General features: G+C 41.2%; 1 long non-coding RNA gene across 1 annotated transcript; it reads right to left on the reverse strand.

Annotated features, from left to right (window-relative positions):
* Positions 1-542: 542 nt before the first annotated feature.
* On the reverse strand, positions 543-23,287 carry LOC128080342 (uncharacterized). The gene is made up of 4 exons (XR_008206614.1): positions 22,901-23,287; positions 11,384-11,474; positions 10,482-10,627; positions 543-1,068 (listed from the first exon to the last, which is right to left on the reverse strand). It is a non-coding gene; the product is annotated as an uncharacterized LOC128080342 (long non-coding RNA).
* Between the last annotated feature and the right edge of the window lie 25 nt (positions 23,288-23,312).

Consider the following 23,312-nt stretch of genomic DNA (forward strand, 5'->3'; position numbering starts at 1 on the left):
GCTCTGTGTGTGTGGAGGTGGCATATCTTCACACTCCTTGCTAAGGCTTAGCACTAAGCTTTACAGAGCAGTAGAAACAAAATCCCCTGACATAAGCAACCACCATTCTCCCAGGGGAGAGAATCAAATCAGAATTTCAAATCAATGTCTTGAAATTCAGCCCCACAAAAAGGCTTGCGGCCAGGGCTGCAACGGCAACTCACAAGGAAGAGATAAACAGCAGAAGAGGGAGTGCAAGGGAAGCAAGCAGACCTGAGGCAGGTGGAGGACAGAGGTGTGCATGTAAGGCATAGAGGGCGCTGTGATGGGGCAGGGTCTTCTCCCACCCAGCAAGAGAGCTCCCAGGAAGGAACAGTGATTGCTCTGAAAGATGCTGAGTTTACTATAAAGGAAAAAAGGTGAACTGGGAGCTGAAGTGACTTAAGCCTATGATATTAGCAATGCTGCAGTGCAGTTGCAGTGGTGTTGTTTGGGAAGGAAATCGGCCCTGAACAGAGACTCTCTGAAACACATATTACTGCTCTGAATTGGGTAAGATTCAGAATCCAAAAAGAAATGCTGAAAGGATAAATAGTGGGGGTGGGTTTCGTTTTTCAGAGATGTGACAGGAAAACAATTCTCTTTTTCTAAGTAAGGGTTAGATCTCTTCTGCTTAGTACAGAACTTCAATTTCAAAAGTTAATTCAGTAATCTGAATATACTGGCATCCTTCTTGTTCCTGAGAGCAGATGCAGAACTGCTGTTTTTATGCTTTCTCATGACAGAAGTTATGTGGTGTTTTACTGGGGTGGGGGGGATATATGCAGAGATGTTTTATTAACAAGTTCACACAGCTATATGACAAACATTGAAGTTTTAACCAGTTTTTGTCTCCAAATACTGTTACTATGGTATTGCTTAAATTGCTTTATTGTTTACCTGTTACTCTGAAGGAGGAAAACTACTTTTCTCATTTGATGCAAATGAGCCGCAGTTGTTTAGTCTACAAACATCCTCAGCCTTTGGAACTCCTGAAATCCTCAGGGCTTCTGGATGTCCAGACAATCTGGAGTTAATTTTCACTTCCTCCTGGAACAGATTTAAAATGCTGTCATATATATTTATATCATAGATGTATGGAGTTATGTGTTTATATATTTATATTACACATGTATTTTTATCTGGAAACAAAACCACATATAATAATACAGCAAAAGTCCGTGTGCTATAGCACGTTCACAGCTGGCTTTCTTTCTTGTTTGTGTATTGTGATGTAGATGCATGGGAACAATTCTAGAAAGATAAGTTAATAAGGCAGGAGTTTCTTTTTCTACAGCAAAAGTGTGAGCTGGAGGAGCCCTCATTCAATTGTAGGACTTTAGTTTCTTTTGGTGCAGTTATGTCTATAATGAAAGCAATCTGTAACTCTGTATGCAACTCAATTTTTATTAACCTAACTGTAACTTCCTTTAACTGAGTATTCATAAATGATCTGTAGCATTGCTGACCATGAAATGTTCCCAGTGAAAGGAACGTTTCTGCCTGTTCTCACTGGAGAGTATCTACACTGTACTTACATGTGTCCCTATGAATTACTCTGAGAGGCAGAGACTGAGATCTGCTCAGTTAACTTGTATGTTAGTGTCCTTGCTCCTGCCTGTCTTGTGCTTTGAACACACCGGAACCTCAAGGAAGCACAGGATCCCTGCTCAGGGCAAAACCACATCATAACTACACTGCGGCTAAAGACATCCACATAGCATCTGCTGCTGATACCTCTCAGCACTTGTACTGGGGACCAAAGGTTATCTAGGATCAGAATGCCTTGCTGCTGCCATGCACACACTTCCTGTCTGTTACACAGATAACAGCTGGTGGGCAGCTAGTGCCTTTCTGTGCATCATAAGTCTAAGTTCTTACGAAACATAAAATTCCAAATAGTCCCGCAGAATGCCAGTAACTGCTGCAATGCTGGGATGCTAAACAGACTAACCAGGGAAAGAAAAGAAGAAAATGGAAGTGTCTGCCAGGTAATGGAAATGATTTATGTCTTGTATGAAGAAATGGAGGTATGAAAAACTTGTTTAGAAGTATTTGGTTTGCTGGGGAATCTAGTAAAAAGTTCCTCCACTTGAAGTGAGAGCTGAGGAAAGCCACATATGAGATAAATTACTGTGCTGTTAGAGAAACACTCCAGTAATACAGAGGATATTGCAGGAGTGCTAATTATTGAAAAACTAATGATTGTAGTACACTATGGATGTAGGAAGAAACAAAAGAATTCTGCATAATCTTGATTTGATGTAGACAGTCACGAATACTGTTTTCCCACAGCTTAATACTACTGGCATTGTTTTGTCTTTTTCTGACTAATAATTCCTGCAGTTGCCACATTCATTACAGATATTTTTCTGGTGAAATCTGTTGGTGGCATTTCCGTGATATCAGACAATGTGGAGATTCCTGATAGGCAATTTTTCTTCTTTTCAAGTTTTTCTTCTTATCTGTTTTCTTGAACACACCGGGGGCTCACACTGCCCCAGTGAAGAGGAAAAATACCTTCTGTAAGCCTTTCGAAAAGCTGTGTCTGTTCAATACTGCTGCAGCTGTTGTTTAAGAAGGGAGTTCTCCAAGTCAGTCTAGTCAATAAACCAGAGGCATCCCCTTTATGTAGATTTGCTCCAAATAGAGCAGAGATCAGCATTTGCACTCATGCATTGAGTCGAGCTCCCAGCTGAAGGAAATGCACTTTTCTAGCTAAACTTCCCTGGGAAAATTCTCTTTGACTGACGCACTGAATATGTCTACGCAGGGGAGGGAGTGAAAGTGCAGGGGACCAAACTGTCCTGGGAAATGCATTTGACATATTGCAAAATGACTTCAGCTGTCATTATGCTCAAGATTTTTTTAATTAGCCTTTCTTCCAAAGTGTCCTATATACAGCCTTATACACAGATAGAAGTGCTTAAGCAGTTAGATATAGGCTGGGAGCCTGGAAGGGCTCAGTGGCTCAGCTATCTTTAGCTACTTACAGCAGCCTGGTTTTACAACTCTTTGGCCAAATAAAAACTCTTAATGAGTGTACAGATTCACAGGGACTTATTGCACAAAGATTGCATTGCTCCTGTCCTAAATTGCCTGCACTGCACTACCTGTAAATTAATGATAAATATAAGAAGTGATAGAATTGTGTGTCTTCAAGAGAAATTGATCGAAGTTCTTCGCCACAGGCTTTAGTAAATCTTTTAGTTGAAGGTAGGATTAACATCTTTTGAGGCTCCAAGATCTTGGCTTGTACTGTTTCTAAAGATGCATGAAGAATAGATACTCTTAACTTTCAGGTGCTTGATCAACTTCATTTGGCCAGATGGTACAATGGTCATGCATTTCAAAGCTAAAAATAGGCCTGTTTTTGTCTCCTATTTCCCTGAAATAGATTATGACTCAGTGCTACCTGGTGACCTTTCAAGTAGAGGTCTCTGCATGTTAAATGAACATACTGGTTTGGAGACCTCTACACTTTGATGTTTTTAAAAAAGTTAGATGTTCAGATCTTTTCTTTGAAGCCCCAGGGGAGTGCTAGGTGACTTCATTCTTTCACAACAGGGCATACATGTGCCAACTGCGGAGCATAAAACCCTGATCCTGTTTTTTCACTTCAAATAGTCTTATTCAAAATATTTACTTTTTACAGGACTACTTCATAATGTGTAAAGCTATTGAAGCTTTAGAGCCTGCTTCCACTTGTACTGCCATAGATCTCATGTAATCAAGGAAAACCGATACCAGATCTGTGCCATTACAGCAAAGAATGACAATCAACTCTTGTCTACTATGACTGCTGCAACACAGCAACTTGTCAGCATCTTGATTAAGTGTTTCTTCTGTTTTTGATGGTTAATGAACCAAATTGCCAGCTAGGCAACTGAGGCAGGACATCAAATGATAAAGAATGTCTGGATGTTCAGGGACAGTTCACAAATGAGTACAATTCAGAGATATCAGCAAAACCTTCCTAGCATTTTTTTCTTAATTGAATATCAGTTGATATTAAGTGCAGTCCTGCTAAGCCTGTTGTACTGCCTATCTGTTAGTAAAACTTGTCAAGCATCTCTTTCTGAATAGATGTTCATCAGTGAATCAATAATGCTTTGTGTATGATAGAAACCACCTCAGAACAAGGTCTAAGCAGCTCTGAAATTAACAGTATTAATTAAAATTAACAATACCCATAGAGTAGATTAGTAACTTTTCCATTTTAACTATGAAAGAGTCCATCTTCTTTACTATATCATACAAAATAAAACAAGATCCTGAGCCTGCATTGCAAAGCCATTTCTCTCAGAAGAGTTCTCTAGATGCCAAATTCACAAGAAAATCTAAAGCAATAAACAGAGCAGCCCAGCTCTGTTACTTGCCTTGGTGGGATCTGAGGGGCTGTATACATCCATTTGCCCAGAGAGCTTTGGGTGCCCCATCCCTGGAAGTGCCCAAGGCCAGGTTGGATGGCTCCTGGGCAGCCTGAGCTGGTGGAGGAAAGCCCTGCCCAAGGCAGAGGTTGGTGCTGGGTGGGCTGTGAGGTCCCTTTCAACCCAAACCATCCTCTGATTCTATGATTTGATTTTTACCCTGAAATTAAATACAAGCTTCTTCAATGTATTGTTTACTGGTTAGCATAATGCAGTTGTGGGAAAACACAGTCACTCCTATATATGTGCTGAATAGAAGTAACTCATTTGCTTAAAAGTTGCCTATGCCTGCCTTGTGTGTCTCCATCTTTTAGCTGCATAGAAGTTATAGTCAATGATGTAACTGCTACAGTATGGAAAAATACAGTTAGAAGAGGCACTTCTAACAAGCTGGATATAGCTTGTCCTATTTACTGAGGCAAAGGAACAAAGAAACAAACAGAAAAGCTTGTGGTGTCTTGTGCCTCTTTTCAGAGCTCTGTGATTCATATGTCAGTGTCATCTTCCCTGAGGTGACATACCTAACTCTTTACTTTATCCAGAGGGATTTAGGAGGCAGGCAAAGAGCTTGTTGTGGCAGCCAGTGCTCCATCACACATCAGCACTGGGTGCTGTCAAAGATCAGTGTTTCTTTGAAAAGAAGTTCCATAAGTGAAGTCTGAAGAAAACTATTATCTCCAAAGATTTTTTTAATAGTAACAATACAAAATTATTATAGTAATAAACAGTAATGCAGTAATATATAATATATACTAGTATATGCTACATAATATATAGTAATATTATAGTAAATCCTAACAAAAAAGTACTGTGTACTCATGCAGCAGAATGAGGAGACAAAGAGCAATCCAATATAGATGTGACATTGGCAGTCGTGTGCTGCATGGGTATGTGCCCATATATGACTGAATACAGAAATAAAATAATGTGTTAAAGAAAGATAGATGCATAAGATCAGGATTATATCAAAGAAATGATAATAGGGAAATAACTTTTTTGGTACAGTTTTGCCTCACCCAATTCTCATGGCTGTATTTCAAGTAGGGTTTGGAAATTTGTGGGTGGAAAGTTCTGCATCAACACAGTGTCAGGGTCAGAAGGGTACAGTTAGAGTGCCAGTTCTCTCATTATTTTAATTGAGGTTATAAACCAGCTCAAACTCTAAATGGAATTTGGTTGTGTTGTAACGCCCTGTCTCAATTTAAGTAAGATAAATGCTTATTTGTTGGCTGCTTCGTGAGTTGTTTTTCTGAGCATTCTGCCCAGGGGAGCCCCAGGTCTCTGTCTTGTTCCTCAGATAGTTTCTGATCCCACAGCTGCCAGTTGGCCCTCCTAATACTAAGAGGATGTGTCTGCCCATAATGGTTGCTTCTATGTGCTAAGCTAGTAACTGTGGTCATTTACAAGTTCCCCCATTTCTTGAACCATGAGTGACACTCAGGCATCATGAAACAGCTGGGACAAAAAGATGACAAGAAGATTCCATCGCTTTAGGCTCCATCCAATTGTGTTCCTCAACACATCCTGGGAGTGAGCTTGGATGTGTGTGGAAGGAAGGGAAAAAGCAATGCCATGTGTCAGCAGTGCTGAGTGTGCCACAGCCACCCTGCTTTCTCCTGCAGTGAGGAGATGGGAGAAAGGATGTTATTTGGGCACAGGACCCGACTGTGGAGAAGATGTGGTACTTCCACATCACCTTCTTTCCTCACTTCTCCCCTCCCTCCTTCTGGTCCCCAGCTGTTCCCACTTTTCCACTGCATTTGCTGCTTGATCAGTCTGCTGGATAGGCAACAGCAGAAGTTACAGGCATTCTAACACATCTGCCTCCTCCTAACACCCAGCTCCTGGGTGCACGGTACATACTTTCCTCACTCCGCTTTGGATGTGGCCCTACCACTTGCCTACCCAAGGGAAAGCAACAGGACTTCATGTGCAGGTGGTGAGGATCCAAGTGAGAACTGGCCTGGGGTACAGCAAACGTGCTGGATTCTCCTGGCTGACAGGAGTAGCATGGGCAGTCCCATAGGTGAACTCTGTCTGAATCAAGCTCAAGAAGCACTTGAAAAGCTGTCAAACTGCCATGCAGATAGCAGAACGTATTTCCCTATAGTCAGGCTCTAGCAGACAAGCAGAGTGAGCCTGAAGGCAGAAAGCTCTGTCCCAGAGCAACAGCCAGCACTTATTAGGGTTTTGCTAAGAATGAAGTTGGCAGGGCCAGAGAGGTATACTGTTAAAAATATTTTTGGCAGTTAGCAGGAGAAAATACCCAAATCTACTGACTCAGCACTCCTTGGCTGTACAGCCTTATAGTAGTGAGAGGGTCACAGCTGGCATCTGCTGGAATTACCTTCTGTGAGCCCTCGCATAAAACCACACCTGTGGGTTCTGCACTGAATCCTGTTCAGTGCTGGAAAAAAATCATGGAAAAGAAAATAGAACCATTCATCCCGCACAGGCAATCAGTGCGTTGAAGCAAACTCATGCAGACTCAGTGCGACACCTCACTGACCTCAGCTTCTGCATAGGAGAGCTGTCAGGCTGAAGGCTGGTGAGAGAAAACACCACTTTTTCTTTTTACTCCAGGTTCTAAGTGTTTTCTTCTTTCCTTGGAAAGAAGGGTTTAATGTATTGAATGGCATCTGTGAAGTATGTCCTTGGAAAGACATGAGGCAACCAAGTATTACATTGCAGTTACATTTTAACTATCAAAGTAATTTTTCAGAATTTCCTAAAAGGTCCAGACAGTCCTTCAGTTCCTTTGTGAAGATGTGAGGTAGGTTAGCTTTGTGTAAGATATTTTGGATTTTTTTTAATAAGAAAAGAAAAAGCAACACCTGATAATCAGTAGAAAATACAGAAAAGGAGGGAACTTGGAGCGGGAAGCAGATGTGGAGGAGAGGCTGAGGGGGGGCATGTGTATTTGCTGTCAGGATAATATTGTCTCCTAGAAGAGGAAAAGCACACAGGACCTGCAGAACTTCTGTTGCTCTGTGTTTGTGTGTGATGTGTTACATAACTAACTACAGTCACCTCCTCAGCATGGTAAAATACTTGAACATCTTACAATTTGTTATTTGCTGGTTCTTGCTTTTTTTCCCCCCCATTATTTATTTCCATCATACATCCAACTACATCCAAACAGGAAATCCTGCTTTATCATGGTGCCGTGCAAATTCTCTTCAGAGAATATGAGCCTAGCAAATCCAACCAGTGAGGGCTTCCTTCTGACTGGTGAAATCTCCACAAGGACACAATCCTACCACAAAAAAAACCCTCGCTCCAAACGTTCCCTAGTAAAAAATGCAGCCTTTAAGGTACGTGACTGGACTCAGTGGTTGAGTAGTTTGTGTTACCTGATTTCATCTCCTTGCTCTGGCATGTAGATTGGATAATAACTGTGTCTCTCCCGATTATTTTTGCAAAAGTAGAGCAGCATATCTTGACCCATGTTATGAGTTAAGTTCTTATAAAGCCTAGACAGTAATTCCTTCTTAGCAGACAGCAAAATAGCACTATCAGAGGTTTACTATAGATGAAAATTGTTTCTTTAAAGCTTCTTCTACAAATGCAAAGCTGACATAGTGCAACGCAAAAGGGAGATTTTACCCAGGTTTGTAATCTCTACGCTTTAGATGACTTACAATAATGTTAGCTCTTAGGCTGCCACTGCTGCTCCTCTGTGGCAACATTTAGGGAATATTGTAAATCCTACAGTAATTTTACAACCACGATTATATAATACACTTCTTTGGGCTTCAGCTCACAGTACCATATGATTATATCAGAATCCGAGTTTCCAGAAGAAAGAAATGGGTACGCTTCTTGCCTTTGTGAATAGCTTTAAAGGAAGAAGAAACTCTTTAAATATGAAACTGATGGAATGTGGTATGTCTGGGAGACTGAAACGTGCCCTAAAGAGCATGAACTCCAAAATGCATTTTCATCTGGCATTCATCCCTGAATCCAGGCTCCCAGTGAAGCTATGACAACCAGCCTTGCAGAAACAATGACAAGTCAGGAACTGCGGCATGCACTACCGACACACTGAGTCAATGTGCCTGCAAATTAAAATGTTTAATGCTGTTACAAGTTATCCTGCTGCTCTTTCCTCCTCTCTTATAAAGCAAACTTTTCTCCAGTTGCTTTCACTGGATAAGTAGGACTACAACAAAAGGCTCTGAGTAGAGAACAATGGGAGCTTGCTGGCAATACGTACTGGCTCTGAATTCTCTTACTCCAGCCAACCTGTACTGTGAATGCTGTGTAGCAAGGGGATGTAAAAATCGACCTGATACAAAGTAATGTTAAACATTCATCAATTTTGCATAAAGAGACCTAGAAGTACACCCTGGGATAAGGGAAAGAGCTGAATCTGTCAGGAAGCTGTTGAGCAGTTAAGTAGTTAGAGCTAGAAGCAGAAAATAGCTGGGACTCTGTAGAAAACCAGAATTAATAAAGCCTATTGTTCCTTTTGGGCTAAAATGTTATCAGCCTGCTTTACTCTCAGTTAATAAAACTGGCTTGTTTCCATCTTCTGATTGCATGTATGTGCTCTAACTGGAAGCATTATCTGGCCTTTGATATTGGTTACTATTTTCAACTGTTATCATGTAAGTGTTTTTGCCTTTAGTGAAGGCTTTGAGTTTGCTTTCCTCTTTGGGCAAAGCTGTTTTAATTGACTGGCTGCTAATGAGCTAACAGTAGTTGGTTTGAATATTTGTAATTGGAAGTGTGTTCTCAAGGGACTAAAAAGATGCCCATTACTGGTTTACCAGAAGTCATTATTGCATGTCACTGACTGAGGGCTCTGCCCCACGCTGAACTTAACATCACCTTCAGCACAGTCTTGGCTTGCAGATTAAAGAAAACCTCAATGGAGTTTTAAAAGAAAATAGAATCAGAAGTAGTCATGATAAAACATTCTGACTTACAAATGTGAAGCAAATTAAATGTGTATATTTATGCATTTCTACTTATTTTTGCTCCCTTCTCATTAGCTCCATTTTTGTGGTTACTATTTCTGAAGAAGGGGAGTTTAAAGAAGAGACAGGCGCTCAGAATTTTATTTTAAGTAATGAAGAGAATACATTGACAAGCAGTAAATGTCTTTCTGCTTGCTTACACCAAGTAGAAAGGGGGGAATCGGCAGCACAGGCCTCAAACAGATTCCCTGCTGTGTCTCCAGCATGAGCTGTTGGAGCTGCTCCTCTCCTGCCTCCCCAGTGTTATGACCTCTCAGCATTGGAGGGCATTGCTGACTGAGCAGGTTTGTTTTGGTAGCTGAGGCTTTTGGCTTTACTGAGTCATTCAGTGTGCTGCCAACGGCTCTGAAGCCGGTAATACTGCTTCTATCCCAGGGCTGGCTGCTGACAGCAGCTCCAGTAACCCAGCTCAGCTGCCAAGGGAGCATTTCAGAGCAGTGGATCTCTGTAAGCCCAGTGACACTAGTGTTCACTGCTGTGACTAAGGGGAGAATGTGAATCATAAAATGTGTTTAAAAAAAAAGAAAAAAAAAGAGGTGGTGCATCAGTTTGGAGGAATAGGAAAAGTCTGCACTGTTTCTCAATGGAGCTACAGTGATCTATCTACAGCAAGTTTTGAGGGCACTTGGAAACGAAGTGAATGCAATATGCAGTCGTTTGCTCATTAGTGAGGAGCTTTTGGTAATGATCTGTGCTGCAGAGGCTGCTGGTGAGTCTCTAACAATGATCTGGGGACAAGGTTTTGGTTTTTTTTTAATTTTTTTTTTTTTAATTTTTCATGCTCTGAGAGGAACTCCTCAGTGCCTTTGCTCATCAATACTTCCATCCTAAGCTGTAGCTCCATTCATCCAAGTAATCCTGGCTTGTATCTGCCCAAATGTGGATGTCACAGCCTTGTGAACAGAGAAATCCCTCACTTCACTCAGCACAGTGAATGAGGGTGCTGTGCTGAGTCACAGAGGGAGAGTGAAGGAGGAAGCATTATAGCTATGATGTTCTCAGTGGTACCTGCTTCTGAGGGGAAACAGTGGAACTGCAAGAGGGCACTTACCATCAAGTCAGTTCTTCCCACACAAATCCCATAATTCCAACGTTGTGAATGGAACAAAGAAACTGTCAGACCATCCTGGGAGCGCCCTGTGGCTGCAGAGTTGGCACTGGTGTTTGACTTCCAGCTCCAGAAATTTCACAAAGTGCCTTACAGTGGAAAAGCAAGGCATGTTAGATGTCCAAGCCTTTTTTCATCATAAACTCTACAGTTTTCTACATGTCTGTGGGACCAGATCTGCCTGCAGATAAGTTGCAAGCTGTGGGTTTGCTGCAGTCCCTCATGGTGGCCTGGATGTGCTATCCGTACTACTCTCAGGATTCGATCTGATGGTGGTTTTTTGACTATTCCAGCTGCTGCTGGACTCTGAGCCAACGACTTCAGTGACCTCCCAGTGATGATTACAAGAAACCTTTTCTGAGTACTCAGTCTGATCCACATTCAATGTCACGTAAGTGTGACTATAAGACCTGTAACATATGCAGCTATACTTTAATCTGCACTGAAGTGCATCTGGCACCTTCCTAACTCCTCATCGTTTCCTCGTCATCAGTGCATCTTTTGACAACTTATTTCCAGACTTCAAGATTTTACTGACTCCTGCCTTTTGGAGATCACTGGTGAAAACGTCAGATGAAACCAGTCTGACATTCAGACATTACTGTTGATCCTTCACCACCTTGAAAAGTGACAGTTACACCTTTACTTTTGCTCCTTATTCTACAGTGAGGCCATAAAATGACCTGTCCTCCAATCGTGTGGAAATTTAATTTCTTTAATAGTTTCTGGAGAAGAGTATTTTTGAAGAATTTTTGAAAAACCAACTGTATGATGTCTGCCAGCAATCTTTCCTATAATTTGTGAAGTCCCCATTGTCCTTCTAAATCATCAGCATATCAACTTACCACATGGAAACTCAGAAGTCTCTAAGTCGTATGCTTTTCCTCAGCAGCTTTGTGCAGGAGGTAGTCCAGGTTCCCATTCCACGTAATGTATCTGCCAACAGAAGGTAAGTGATAGAGCCTAATTCAAATGCATTTTGTATATCAGTAATCCAGAACACTTTCTAAGATGGTAGATTAATAAATAAATACAGAAGCTAAACAAATGCTTAATTTGTAACAGCTGATTGTTTTAGGTCTATTCAAAAGAAAATTTGGTGGTTTCATTGAAATAGAAAATAACAGTGATGGTTAAGTCAAACTAAATTGTCTTGAAATTATATCATTAGATTTCCATGTTCTGTCATGTCATCTTAAATAGTTAACTTGATTTTAAATAAAGCACTATTTTAAAATGAAAAAGTGGTACTTCCTAATATGAAGCATTATGTTAAAACACTCTTCATCTCTTAAGGGATTTTTTTATATTTGTGGCTGAAATTTACTGGCCAAATTCCTGTATGTATTTGCGAGGTGGAGCATTTGATCCCAAACTGTATTAACCACAAATGAATTAATTGTATGAAATGGTTCAACTAAATTTATATTTAAATCTCTCAATGCTCAACTTCAAACAATATTAGATATACTGCAGAATCATGTATACTTGACTGCATATGGAAATAGAATACTGCAAATGAATGCGCAGAGAATAAATCAAATGCACATGTAAGTCTTGTTTGAGAGTAATTCACACTTCTTCCTCCCAAAACTATGTAAAATCAGACTTGGAAACTGCTTTCTTCTCACACACTTGCTGACATATCGCTCACACTGTTTCCATACTCTGAAGCTGATGCAAATGAAAATCTAACCAGTTAATTTGCAGTAATCCTCTTTTAGATATCAGTCGTCTTAAAAGCAGGATTGTTTTGTGAGAGTAAATCTGGTAGGAAACCATCAGCTCTTTTTCAAAAGACCAGTGCAAATAGTGATGTGACCAGGTCCCTCATGGACATTGACATGCCAGCGATGCACTCTTCTGAATTTAATGATGCACTGTTGACGTGCTGCCTTGCAAACCAAAGGAATATCAGAGAATTTCTCCCAGTTTCATTTCTGTTCTGTTACTTGCTGCTGTATTTCAAAATGAATAATCACTGAACTGTCCAGTGTTTACTTAACAGAACTACTTTTGCTGTTGGTAGGGGAGCTCTGATTTACCTCACGGAACCTTAAGAGATATGTTGAACAGAACAAATATTAAAAAAAAGAATTTGCAATATTACAAAATATCACTTCTGCTTTAATGTAACAACTGCTCTGGGAAAGGCAAAGTAAAATGCAGTAGTTCTAGCTAGATCCTGTGGTCTGAATGCATTATGTAGGAGAGTAAAAAGAATAATTTGCAACATTTTGTAGAGGATCTTAAAATTATAGAGGCTTTCTAGCAGTAATTTATTGTAAAAGGGGTTTAACATAAAGCTAGTGATGACTTTAAAATAATAAGAGTGTCACGAGAGCATAAGCAAACACATTATGTGCTGGCACTGCAGGGTGGCTCTGAGTGACTTGAAGCTCTTCATTTGCACACATGATATTCCACCTTGTGTACAACTACATTTTGTTGGCTTTGTTGCATTGCTTGAAATATGTATTTTTTATTTTCCCTTAGAAAGTAGAGTAACCATTTTGGGCCCAAGTGATCTAACTTGCAAAAATGACAAGAACACTGAAGTAATCTGTGGAATGAATCTAACGTTAGGAAAACCCATTTCCTATAGGCCTTGGATAGTGATACAAAACAGTCCATGCTGTTCATAAAGCAAAAGTAAAAAGTGAACAGCGATGACATAAAATATTATTAAAATAATATTAAATAATTATAAAGCGTTGAAGAAAGAACATTTGGAAGCCTGTTTTTAAAAAACACTGATGTCCAGGCAGTACAACAAACTCTAGGAAAACTGCTTCAGGTACGGCTTAAAAACATGTGAGCGATGTGTGTAAGCTTTATCTATGTCCTGCAGTGAGTGGGAAGACTTCACTGAAGCCCTCTGAGAATGCACAGATATGAGAAAGCACAACATGACCTGCCTTTAAAAATCCTTTGACCTTTAAACATCTTTAGAAAGCTGACTCTTGATTTGTTGGGTTTTTTCCTCTGAAAATGATCCTAATTCTATCGTGTTAGGATTCAGCAGCAGACTAAATAGCATTTTATTTGCTTTGTGTGTTGTATCAGAGCCATGATTAGAATTGTATTAACATCTCTTGGGTACGTTCAAAGACCGCCTCATGGTGGTGCTAATCCTTTAGCAGCTGCAGTTAGAAACTCTTTCTCTGATTAGGTTATTTATTTCAGTGTATCTTATTTCAATTTATATTATGCATAAAGAACACAGAGCTATGCAGTATCCTAGCAAGCAACATCATATTAATGGGAGATTTACACATAATCACTGGCAGGAAACCAATATAAAGCATGCTGTGTTCTCACAATTACAGCTTTCTCCTCGGTGCTTTGGTCAAGGCAGAATGCATATTTACGTAAACTTTACATTGCTGGAAAGCAGTTGAAAACATATCTACTGTGGTGAATGAGCCAAAGTGGCCCACAACCATCTAACAGAGCAAAGGGGTCCCGTGCACTGAGCTGTGCACTTTCTCTTTCATTATTTCTCTTATTCGGACAGCTCTGATTTTTGCAATCAGTGAAATAACAAAGTCCTTTGTAGCAATGGAGGAGGCCTGAACATTCAGCATGCGTTTTTCTTTCTAGAGATCATTTTTTACCCAAGCATGAGTTAATGTTTGCTACTGAGACATGTTAATTGAGGAGGAAGGCTAATGCATTATGGGCAGTGAATTACAGATGGCAATGATGGGGGAGCTCTCTCTACTGCAGCCAACAGGATGGTTTTGCTGGTCCCCACCAGTATTCTGTACTTTGGCTAAGAGAAAAATAAACAGTCTTTTAAAGTAAAAACAAACCAATAGTAAATAAATTTGTCTACTTAGAAACAGCTTCATAATCTGCTAGAGTTAGTCATGGAGATGTACTTCGTTTCAGGTAGTAGAGCTGGCAAAAGGGCAAAGGGATTCATGTGCAGTTGGAGACTTGCAGCTGCTTCTAGGGCATGGGCTGCTGGTGGGGCTGAGACCTGAGGTGCTTCTTCAGAATGGCTCCAGATGCAGTCCTAACGCAAATACAGCCACACTGTTCTTCAGGTTTCTTTTTCTCCAGCTCTCAGTGGTTTCTTGCCTCCTTTTCACAGAATCACAGAATGGCCAGGGTTGGAAGGGACCTCAAGGATCATGAATCTCCAACCCCACATGCAGAGCCACCAACCTCCTTGTTTAATGCTAAACCGGGCTGCCCAGGGCCCCATCCAACCTGGCCTTGAACACCTCCAAGGACGGGGCATCCACAACCTCTCTGGGCAGCCCGTTCCAGTACCTCACCATTCTTTTTTTAACCATTTTTCTTTTTCTCTCCCACACTCTGATGCTTGTCTTCTCCTTTTGTCTTTTTCTCACCTAGTTTTATTTGGCTAATATTGCCTTTTTGATCTTGTTGGTCTGACTTCTTATTATTAACCACTCTTATTAACCAATCGCTTGTAGAGAAGCAGTTGGATGGTTTTCTTCTTTTCCCTGACAATAATCTGGAGCATGGTCACAAAATCTTTAACGTGTCGAAAAATGCACTTGAAAAATGCACAGCTCTGTGTTTCTGCATGCAATGAGGCTCAGTGTGAGTGTCATTCCTGAGTTTGCTTTGTTTTTGTTTGTGAAATTCACAATACAGAATACATTCTGTGAAATCCCAGTTTCCAAATCCACAGCATTACATGGGAATTCAAGCTTTTACTTGAAAGGAAGGCAGGTTCTTAGCTTTCATATTTCTAGAGAAACATTTGAAAGTTGAACCACTAGGAGCTACAAAAATTACCAGACAAGCTTAAAAGTTCATTACATTACATTTTAAATCTGTGTTATTTTTTGATGCCTGAAGCTGGCAATATAGCACAAGTCTTATCCTGCTGTCAGCTCACAGATTTTACTTAAATTAGATACTAAAGGAGTTCAGTAGTTCTCACCAAAAAACCATGGGGCCATCTGTCTCCATGAGTTTCTTCTAAAATTATGAATTCTTATGCTGCCCAGCTGTAATTGGCTGAGAGGTGAGTAAGGCACCATATGAGGGAAGAGGGAAAAGATGGCGAACATAAACTTTTCCCAAAGTATTAACAAAGTATAATTGAGATATTTGTCATTTTTCCAATAGAAGAGCATTTCAAAGTAATGAAATACATTTTTCATTAACAGAGAAATAAATGTACTTAAAAAGCACGCCAACCACATGAGCTGGTTTAACTATGAAGCAGGGCATTCTCTGAGATCCTCTGTTAAGATTTACAGAAGAATGTGGGAGAAAAAGCAGATGCTTCAAGACAAGTGAAAATCATTTAGGTGTACTTCTATTAGCACGAAAGCTGCACTGTATGACTACTGTGAATATAGGATATTCAAGATACATGGTAATAGACAAGTCAAACAATGACTTCATGTAGCATAACATCTTGTTGGTGTGAGAGCCCTTCTTTGTTTTCTGGCTCAGAGCTTGCTTCCTATCTCATGTCGGGTATACATATGTCATCATGACTGTGAAGAAGAGAAGGAGCTGGGGGTGTTGGTTGATGCTCGGCTGCACATGAGCCAACAGTGTGCCCAGGTGGCCAAGAGGGCCAACAGCATCCTGGCCTGCATTAGAAATAGTGTGGCCAGCAGGAGCAGGAGGTGATCATCCCCCTGTACTCAGCACTGGTGAGGCCGCACCTTCAGTGCTGTGTTCAGTTCTGGGCCCCTCACTACAAGAAAGATGTTGAGGCCCTGGAGCGTGTCCAGAGAAGGGCAACGAAACTGGTAAGAGGTCTGGAGCACAAACCTTATGAGGAGCGGCTGAGGGAGCTGGGATTGTTCAGTCTGGAGAAGAGGAGGCTCAGGGGAGACCTCACTGCACTCTACAATTTCCTGCAGGGAGGCTGTGATGAGGATGGGTTTGGCCTTTTCTCCCAGGCAACAAACAGGACCCGAGGAAATGGCCGCAAGTTGTACCAGAGGAGGTTTAGGTTGGACATAAGGAAGAACTTTTTCTATCAGAGAGTGGTCAGGCACTGGAATGGCTGCTCAGGGAGGCAGTGGAGTCGCCGTCCCTAGCAGCTGCAAGATATGGTTTAGTGCTTGTGGTAGCAATGGTGATGAGAGGATGGTTGGACTAGATGATCTTGAAGGTCATTTCCAACCTTGTGATTCTGTGATTCTACACCCTCTCCCTCCTATAAATTGGAGTGAGGCAGTTGGTTGTGCCAAAAGAACCATAGGTGCATTTCTTTTGAATTCTCCACAGAGAAACAGAGAAGAAAATGCTGCAGTGATAATAAAAATGAAGCTTCAGCTAATGGGTGTGCTGAGCACAGACCAGCGGGGCTGTGTCGGGTCCCACTGCAATAATCAGTGCAGTACTACACAGTTCCATGGTAAAACAATTGGCGTAGGTTCACAACTGTACTGCTGGCAGTTAAGGGAAGGGTGGAGAAGGACATCTTTAGACAGTAGCTTTTTTTAGATATCAATATAACTTATGGGTTTTTTAAACCGAAATGGAAACTCTCTCGAGAAAGGAAATAATTTATAGAGCCTGATCTATAGAAGGAATCAGTGTATTTGGCACCATCTCTAATTTGTGAAGATGTGCCATCGTCCTTACATGGAATGTATTTAGTTCCAAATCCCTTGGATCTCCAAGGTGGTGCCAGCTGCACAAATGCACTTAAGCACTCCGTACTGCAGGCAAATTGCCCAGGGGGTCTCTATCTCTCCTTGCCCAACCGGTTCTTCAGCTTGCTGAACTGCTGCACTGTATCATAAATAGCAAGTCGTTGAGATATATCCAATGTATTTTTAATTTTCCTTAACAACTACTATGGAAGATTACTAAACTGATTGCAGGTTATAATCTAACATCAGCAAACAAACCACATAGCAAATCAATTATATTAACTGATTTCAACGGTAACTATTCGGAACCCATTAGGACGTTTGTATCAGTCATTATTTGACAGTTTGATTATATTTCACATTAACTTTAAAGCAGTATCAAGAAATAATGAACTGGACAGCAAATGTAATTGTATTTGTCTGCAGACTTCACTGCTGGCTTCTTTCAGTTGTGAAGACTGGGAGGGGCACAAGGACAGATTGATAACCACCTACTGAGCAAGACCTTACAGCATAACACTGCCCTTACATTAGTTTTGAACAACAGCTGGGTAGATCATATAACACTTTGCATGGCTTTCTTCTTAAAGAGGAAAAGGAAAATGGCAGAAAATGGAGCTTTTAATGAGGACTGGATGTACCTGCAGGGAAAAAGAAGGTCCATAGGAAAGAATGGGGAAACCTTGTGTCTGCAGCATTTGAAGAGGGGTATGGCACATATGGCCAAAAAACAAGAGAAAGGTCTTGAGCTTGTGAAGGATGGCAAAAATGATACAGAGAGGAACAAAGGATGCGATATGGTACAGGATGGCAAAAATGATACAGAGAGGAACAAAGGATGCGATATGGTACAGGAAAGAGAACAGCATGGCACAGTCAGCCTGGGGATGAGCAAGGTGAGAGTGCTGCTAAGTCCATCAAGAGAGAGCTCAATTCCTGTGTTTCCACAGCTTTATATTCAACCACACACACCCAGGAGTGAATGCCTGCTCTACCCTGCACCAAGCATGAGTTTTTCATTTCCTCATAAAGCTGGAGGAAAAATAAATATATATTCATTCAGAAAAGTTCATAGTTAACTACATCTCACTATGAGAAACAGTTATCAGATGAGGTCTGAGTGGGAACAGATGCAGCATGGACAGGGCTCAGAGGCCGCAGTGCTCCTCCAGTGTGCAACACAAAGCACGCGTCACTTCAGAACAGTCCTCAGCCCACGTCACCTCATCCTTGTCCCAATCTGCACCTCCTGACATTCAACAAAGAAACAACTTTTGGAAGGCATTCTCCAGATATACTGCCAATGTTATTTGGCAGGAGATTAGCTCCCTGTAAGGAACAAAGTTATGGATGTAAGAAGGAAATAAAGAAATCTTTCTCCCCTTACTCCATTTTCTCCCTCCCCCCCTGCATTTTAATTAGAAGAACCAATTTTCCTTTGGCTCACCAAGTAGCACCTGGCAGGGATGCAGAATTGAAGCATTTAATTCTCCAGGCAGTGACTGCACTTACCAGGCTGCTTTCTCGTGGCCTCTCTCACCCATCATCAGTGCCAACAAATGACTTCTCTGAAGTAAGAGCATGTCAAGCAAAATGCACATGTACTAAAGGCTTTCTTTAGTAACACCCGTTTGCTAGTTCAGTGCTGGGAAAGAAAATGGAACTTGCTTAAACATATCCATCTAGCTTAAATTTATATGCCTTGCCTCCACAGCTCTGGATAGCTCATGTTGCTTCATTGACAGATCACTGTCATGATCTGGCTTTGCAAATTTTTGAATGAAAACCATTTTCCACCAGAGACCGTTTGATTTAAATAGCGATTCAGGGAAATCCAGTGCCCTGTGCTACACAGGTTAGGCTGCTAGACTGCAGAGCCTTGGTTTTGTTTTGTTTGAAGTTTATGACTTTTTTTTTTTTTTTTGTAACTTGAAGTTATTAAACTATATACTCAAAAACCCTTCTGCGTTCATACTATTAATGGAAGCACAATAAAACAGAAGGCAGGAAGCAGGATAAGTGTGGGTGGCCACTCCACTTGTAACAAGCAGAAGCATCTTGAATTTGAGGAAATAAGCAGATGACTGCTGGAGCTACAGGGAAGAAAGAGTTCAATCATCTCCAGACATGGTCTTCTTTCTATTTTCTGGGGGGAGGAGAGAGGGGTGATGTTCTACTACCACACAGGGATCTATAGTGTATCACACAAGAAAAAGATCTGCAGATGCAGTCTGCAGTTTGTCCACATTTTTTGGTTGGTTTTCATGAGTTACATTTAAACATTTCTTACATCTTTTGAATGTTCTGGTAGCTGTACTGTACGTCATTCCAGCAGCTCTGCTCTTACTGCAGACCTACATCTAAAGGAAGGTATAATGGCAACATAACACCCTAAAATGTCATTTTTTCAGAAATTTTAGTTTCACCTGTTTTTACCGCTGCTTTGTCATTAAAGGAAAACAGTGCAAAGGTTTAAGTCACTGTGTAATCAGACATCCTAAATAAACATACATATATTGCTGCCAAGTTCTTCTAAAACTGGTACAAGGAAGATGCAAAAAGCATGGAGAGAGAAAAAAAATCTGTTACTAAAATAAAGGTGGTTTCTCAACCCAACCACAGATCAATAGGCTACTGAATAAGCAGCAATATTTTCATACTCTTGTGTATCCTTTTGAGAATGCTGGATGATAATGAGGAAACTGAGAAGTAGTAAACTGCATGGAGGAATAATACCCTTTAAGTATTTTTATCTTTAATAGTACTCTTTAAGCCTTTAGAGCCCTCTACTACATTAATTTTTCTCAGCTAAATTAGGGTGCTAGTGTATCTGATTCTTCCCATCCTCCCAGATCAATTGTATTCAGATGTCAGAGAGACATCAGTACTCAAATACTTTGTCATGGTTGCACTTTTCTTAAACCTTAACCTTTCTGTGTTTCCTGATTTACAGCTCATGTAATGTGCAGACTCATGCTTGAATTCTCCTTTGGGAGTCAATGTTTTAGTAATGTCAGCATTGTCTTCGGTCATGTCTACATTAGCATGATTAAGCTACTTCTGTAAATGTTCCACCTTGCAACCTAACAGCTCATTATCATGAGATTGGCCTGGTACCCTTTATCAACAAGGTAAGGCCCATAAAGCATTTAGCACCACGTTAAGGTTACTTCTGATCTTCTCATCAGTATAAAGGGAGTTCAAGTCAACCCCAGAAAAAGGGCACACATTAATCAAACGATGCACTGGGTTCTTTTTCTACCTCCCATTAAGCTATTTGCATGCCAGTCATTTCATTTGCTGTTTGCCACAGGACCTGATCCACTCCCTTGTTTGTTTTTTTTAGAGTTATTGCTGTTGTTATCCAGCGATTGCTGGGTCACCCTGCTCTGCCCACTGCATTGGGATGCTCTGAGTCTGCACCTTTGTTGGTGAGGACCTGCTCTGTGCTATCTGCACCCTTGCTCTTTTCCCTAAGCTTGATTTGCTCTTGGCTGTATCAGGTGACTCAGAACAGTGTGATACCTCAACTGAGAAGTCACTTTTCCTTTCTAACATGTTCTTCAGCATATTAATGCTTATTAAGAGACTGCAAACACAAAATAAACAAAGAGCCATCGATCTCAATTTTATTTTGCTTTTCTGTTGTGACCCTTACTGTAGGTTCCCTTTGTGATCTACGTTGTTTCACTTTGCCAGAAAGACCTCAAAATCACCTGGTAAGCATCTTGCTTATTGCAGCAGCAAACAAAGGAGAAATCATGCAACTCTAGGGGGAAGCCTAGCATAGCGACCTAGCTCATGGATCCTGCTCCACCATTAACACGAACAACAGCCCACCATCCTTTTCTGCATCAGATGTAAAGAACGTGCTATATAATCTCTTAAAACAAGAAGTACTCAAAGTTGCTTCAATTTCAAAACTTTTGAGATACTATCTCAAAAAAAGTCAAATCCTTGCCTTTTCCATTTAGAGTGGAAATTGTTCAGAAGCACTTAGAGATAAAAAGCACTTAGAGATAAGAAGTCAGTGTGGGAGTATTTGCACAAGTATTGTGGGGGGAGAGGTAAGAAAATAATTAAAATAAATAGAGCACTTTTTGGTATTCAGCCGAGCTTGGTGCGAAGTCTGTGCTACCTTAACAATTTTCCATGTTTTCCTCTGGAAAAGAGGAATGATCAAAAAAGGAGAAGGGAACACAGAGAGGCATTTATAGTAAGTTTTCAGTAATGCCACTTACCTTTCAAAGCTTCCTATCAAAAAACTTTGAAGATTAATTACTAATTATCCTAGATCCTATTCATGACTGATGCAACAAATAAATACATACAAATTAGATACTATAGAAGTAGATATTTTACTAGAAGGAAACTGAAAACAGTATCATAAAGGCTTCCTCTGTATGTGCTTGTTTGAATGGCTCTACAGGTATGTATGTGGATGAGAAAAAGGTACCAGAAAACAGCAGGCTGAAGAGTGTGTTTTAAGTGGTAGCATGTGAAAGTCTCCCATGTGCTCCTAAGCTCCAGAGATGAGCAGTTCTGCTGAATCCACAGAATCTGAGAACTCTGAACACCGAGTCTCCTGAATCTGTCCCAGTCCACTAACATCAGCCATGGGTCGTATAACCCAGGCTACATCCAAGAAACGTGCTAATTGCAAGACCACAAGATTATATCAAAGTAATACATTTGCATATGATGAAACAAAAGGCCTTGAGGGAGTTCCTGAACATCTACATCAAATCCATGGGTGCTTCTGGTTTTAAGTCAACAGCTGGAATTAAGTGTCCCAGCTGGGTGACTGTGAAATGTTCATGAACTCTGTGAGGGAATGCAGTGGGTGATTTAGCTCTTTGCTATTCATAATAAGAGCTAAACACAAGATTTTCCAATAAATAGATTTCATTGTGTGGGTGACAGACCACTGACACAGGTTGCCCAGACAGACTGTGGACATGGTCCTGGGCAACTTTCTCTTCCTAGTCCTCCTGAACAGGGGAATTCCAGAGGTCCCTTCCAACCTCATCCCCTCTCTGATTGTGTATTTCCAACTGTGGTCTCAAGATCTCCACAGTTACGCCAAATCTACATGCCAGCAGAAAGTCTAGGACTGACTCACGACCTCCCGTCAGCCTGGAGATACCCAGGAGCTACCAAAACGAATCGCAACAAGTCTTCCTTGAGGCTCAGGAGACCGAAGAGAGCGAATTCCTTCAGAAGAAACACGCTTTTAAAACATTTTGTTGGGCTTTGTGAGACCTCTCGTGGCCAGATGTCTTCCTTGCGGTTCTGACGGTTTTGCTACAGCTGTGCTTTGCAGTTAGGAGAGGTTTTTTTCCAGAGAGCCACTGGAACAGGCTGCCCAGGGAGGTGGTGGAGTCTCCTCTGGAGATGTTCAAGACCTGCCTGGATGCCTACCCGTGCGACCTGGTGTAGGGAACCTGCATTGGCGGGGGGGCTGGACTCGATGATCTCTGGAGGTCCCTTCCAAACCCTACAATTCTGTGATTCTGTGATTCTGTTTTGGTTCGCAACCCCAAAAAATAATTTTAGAGAAGGAAAAACCTAATCCAAAAGACTTTTAGCGACACGTGTTTTGTTTTGCTTTTTTCTCCTGAATTTATGCTGCTAAAAAGAAGTTATTATCTTGCTCTGTACTGTTACAGACTAAGCACACCATTGTAATACATAACATTGACTGCATTCTAATGCACACAAATTTGCTTTTAAAGGAAGAAGAAGAGCTCCCGTTACCTCAGCAGCCATTTCTTTGCTCCTGCCTGGAAACCCACCAGGAAGGGCTGGCAGCTGTACAAACTTCTGCTCCGGGCACATCTCTGAAACCTCCGCACTGCACTGCGGTTCTTCTCACAGCACGGCCTGCGAGAAAGTGCTCCAAAGGAGGTGCACGGCTTCCCCTTCCCCAAGGGAATCTTTTTTTTTTTTTTAAGGTTACGGCCTCACATTGTGCCTGGGGAGAGTCAGACAGGACAGTAGTAAAACTTTTTCCACACGGAGGGCTGCAAAGCGTTGGCACGGGCTGCCCATGGAGGCACTGGGGTCACTATCCCTGGAGGTGTGTTAACAGACGAGTAGGTCTGGTGCACAGAGACAAGACTTAGCTACGAGCTCCCGAATTCGGGAACGCAGGTCACGACCCGAGGGG

Source organism: Tympanuchus pallidicinctus, unplaced genomic scaffold (genome assembly GCF_026119805.1).
Source record: "Tympanuchus pallidicinctus isolate F22 unplaced genomic scaffold, pur_lepc_1.0 scaffold1, whole genome shotgun sequence".
NCBI lineage: Eukaryota > Metazoa > Chordata > Aves > Galliformes > Phasianidae > Tympanuchus > Tympanuchus pallidicinctus.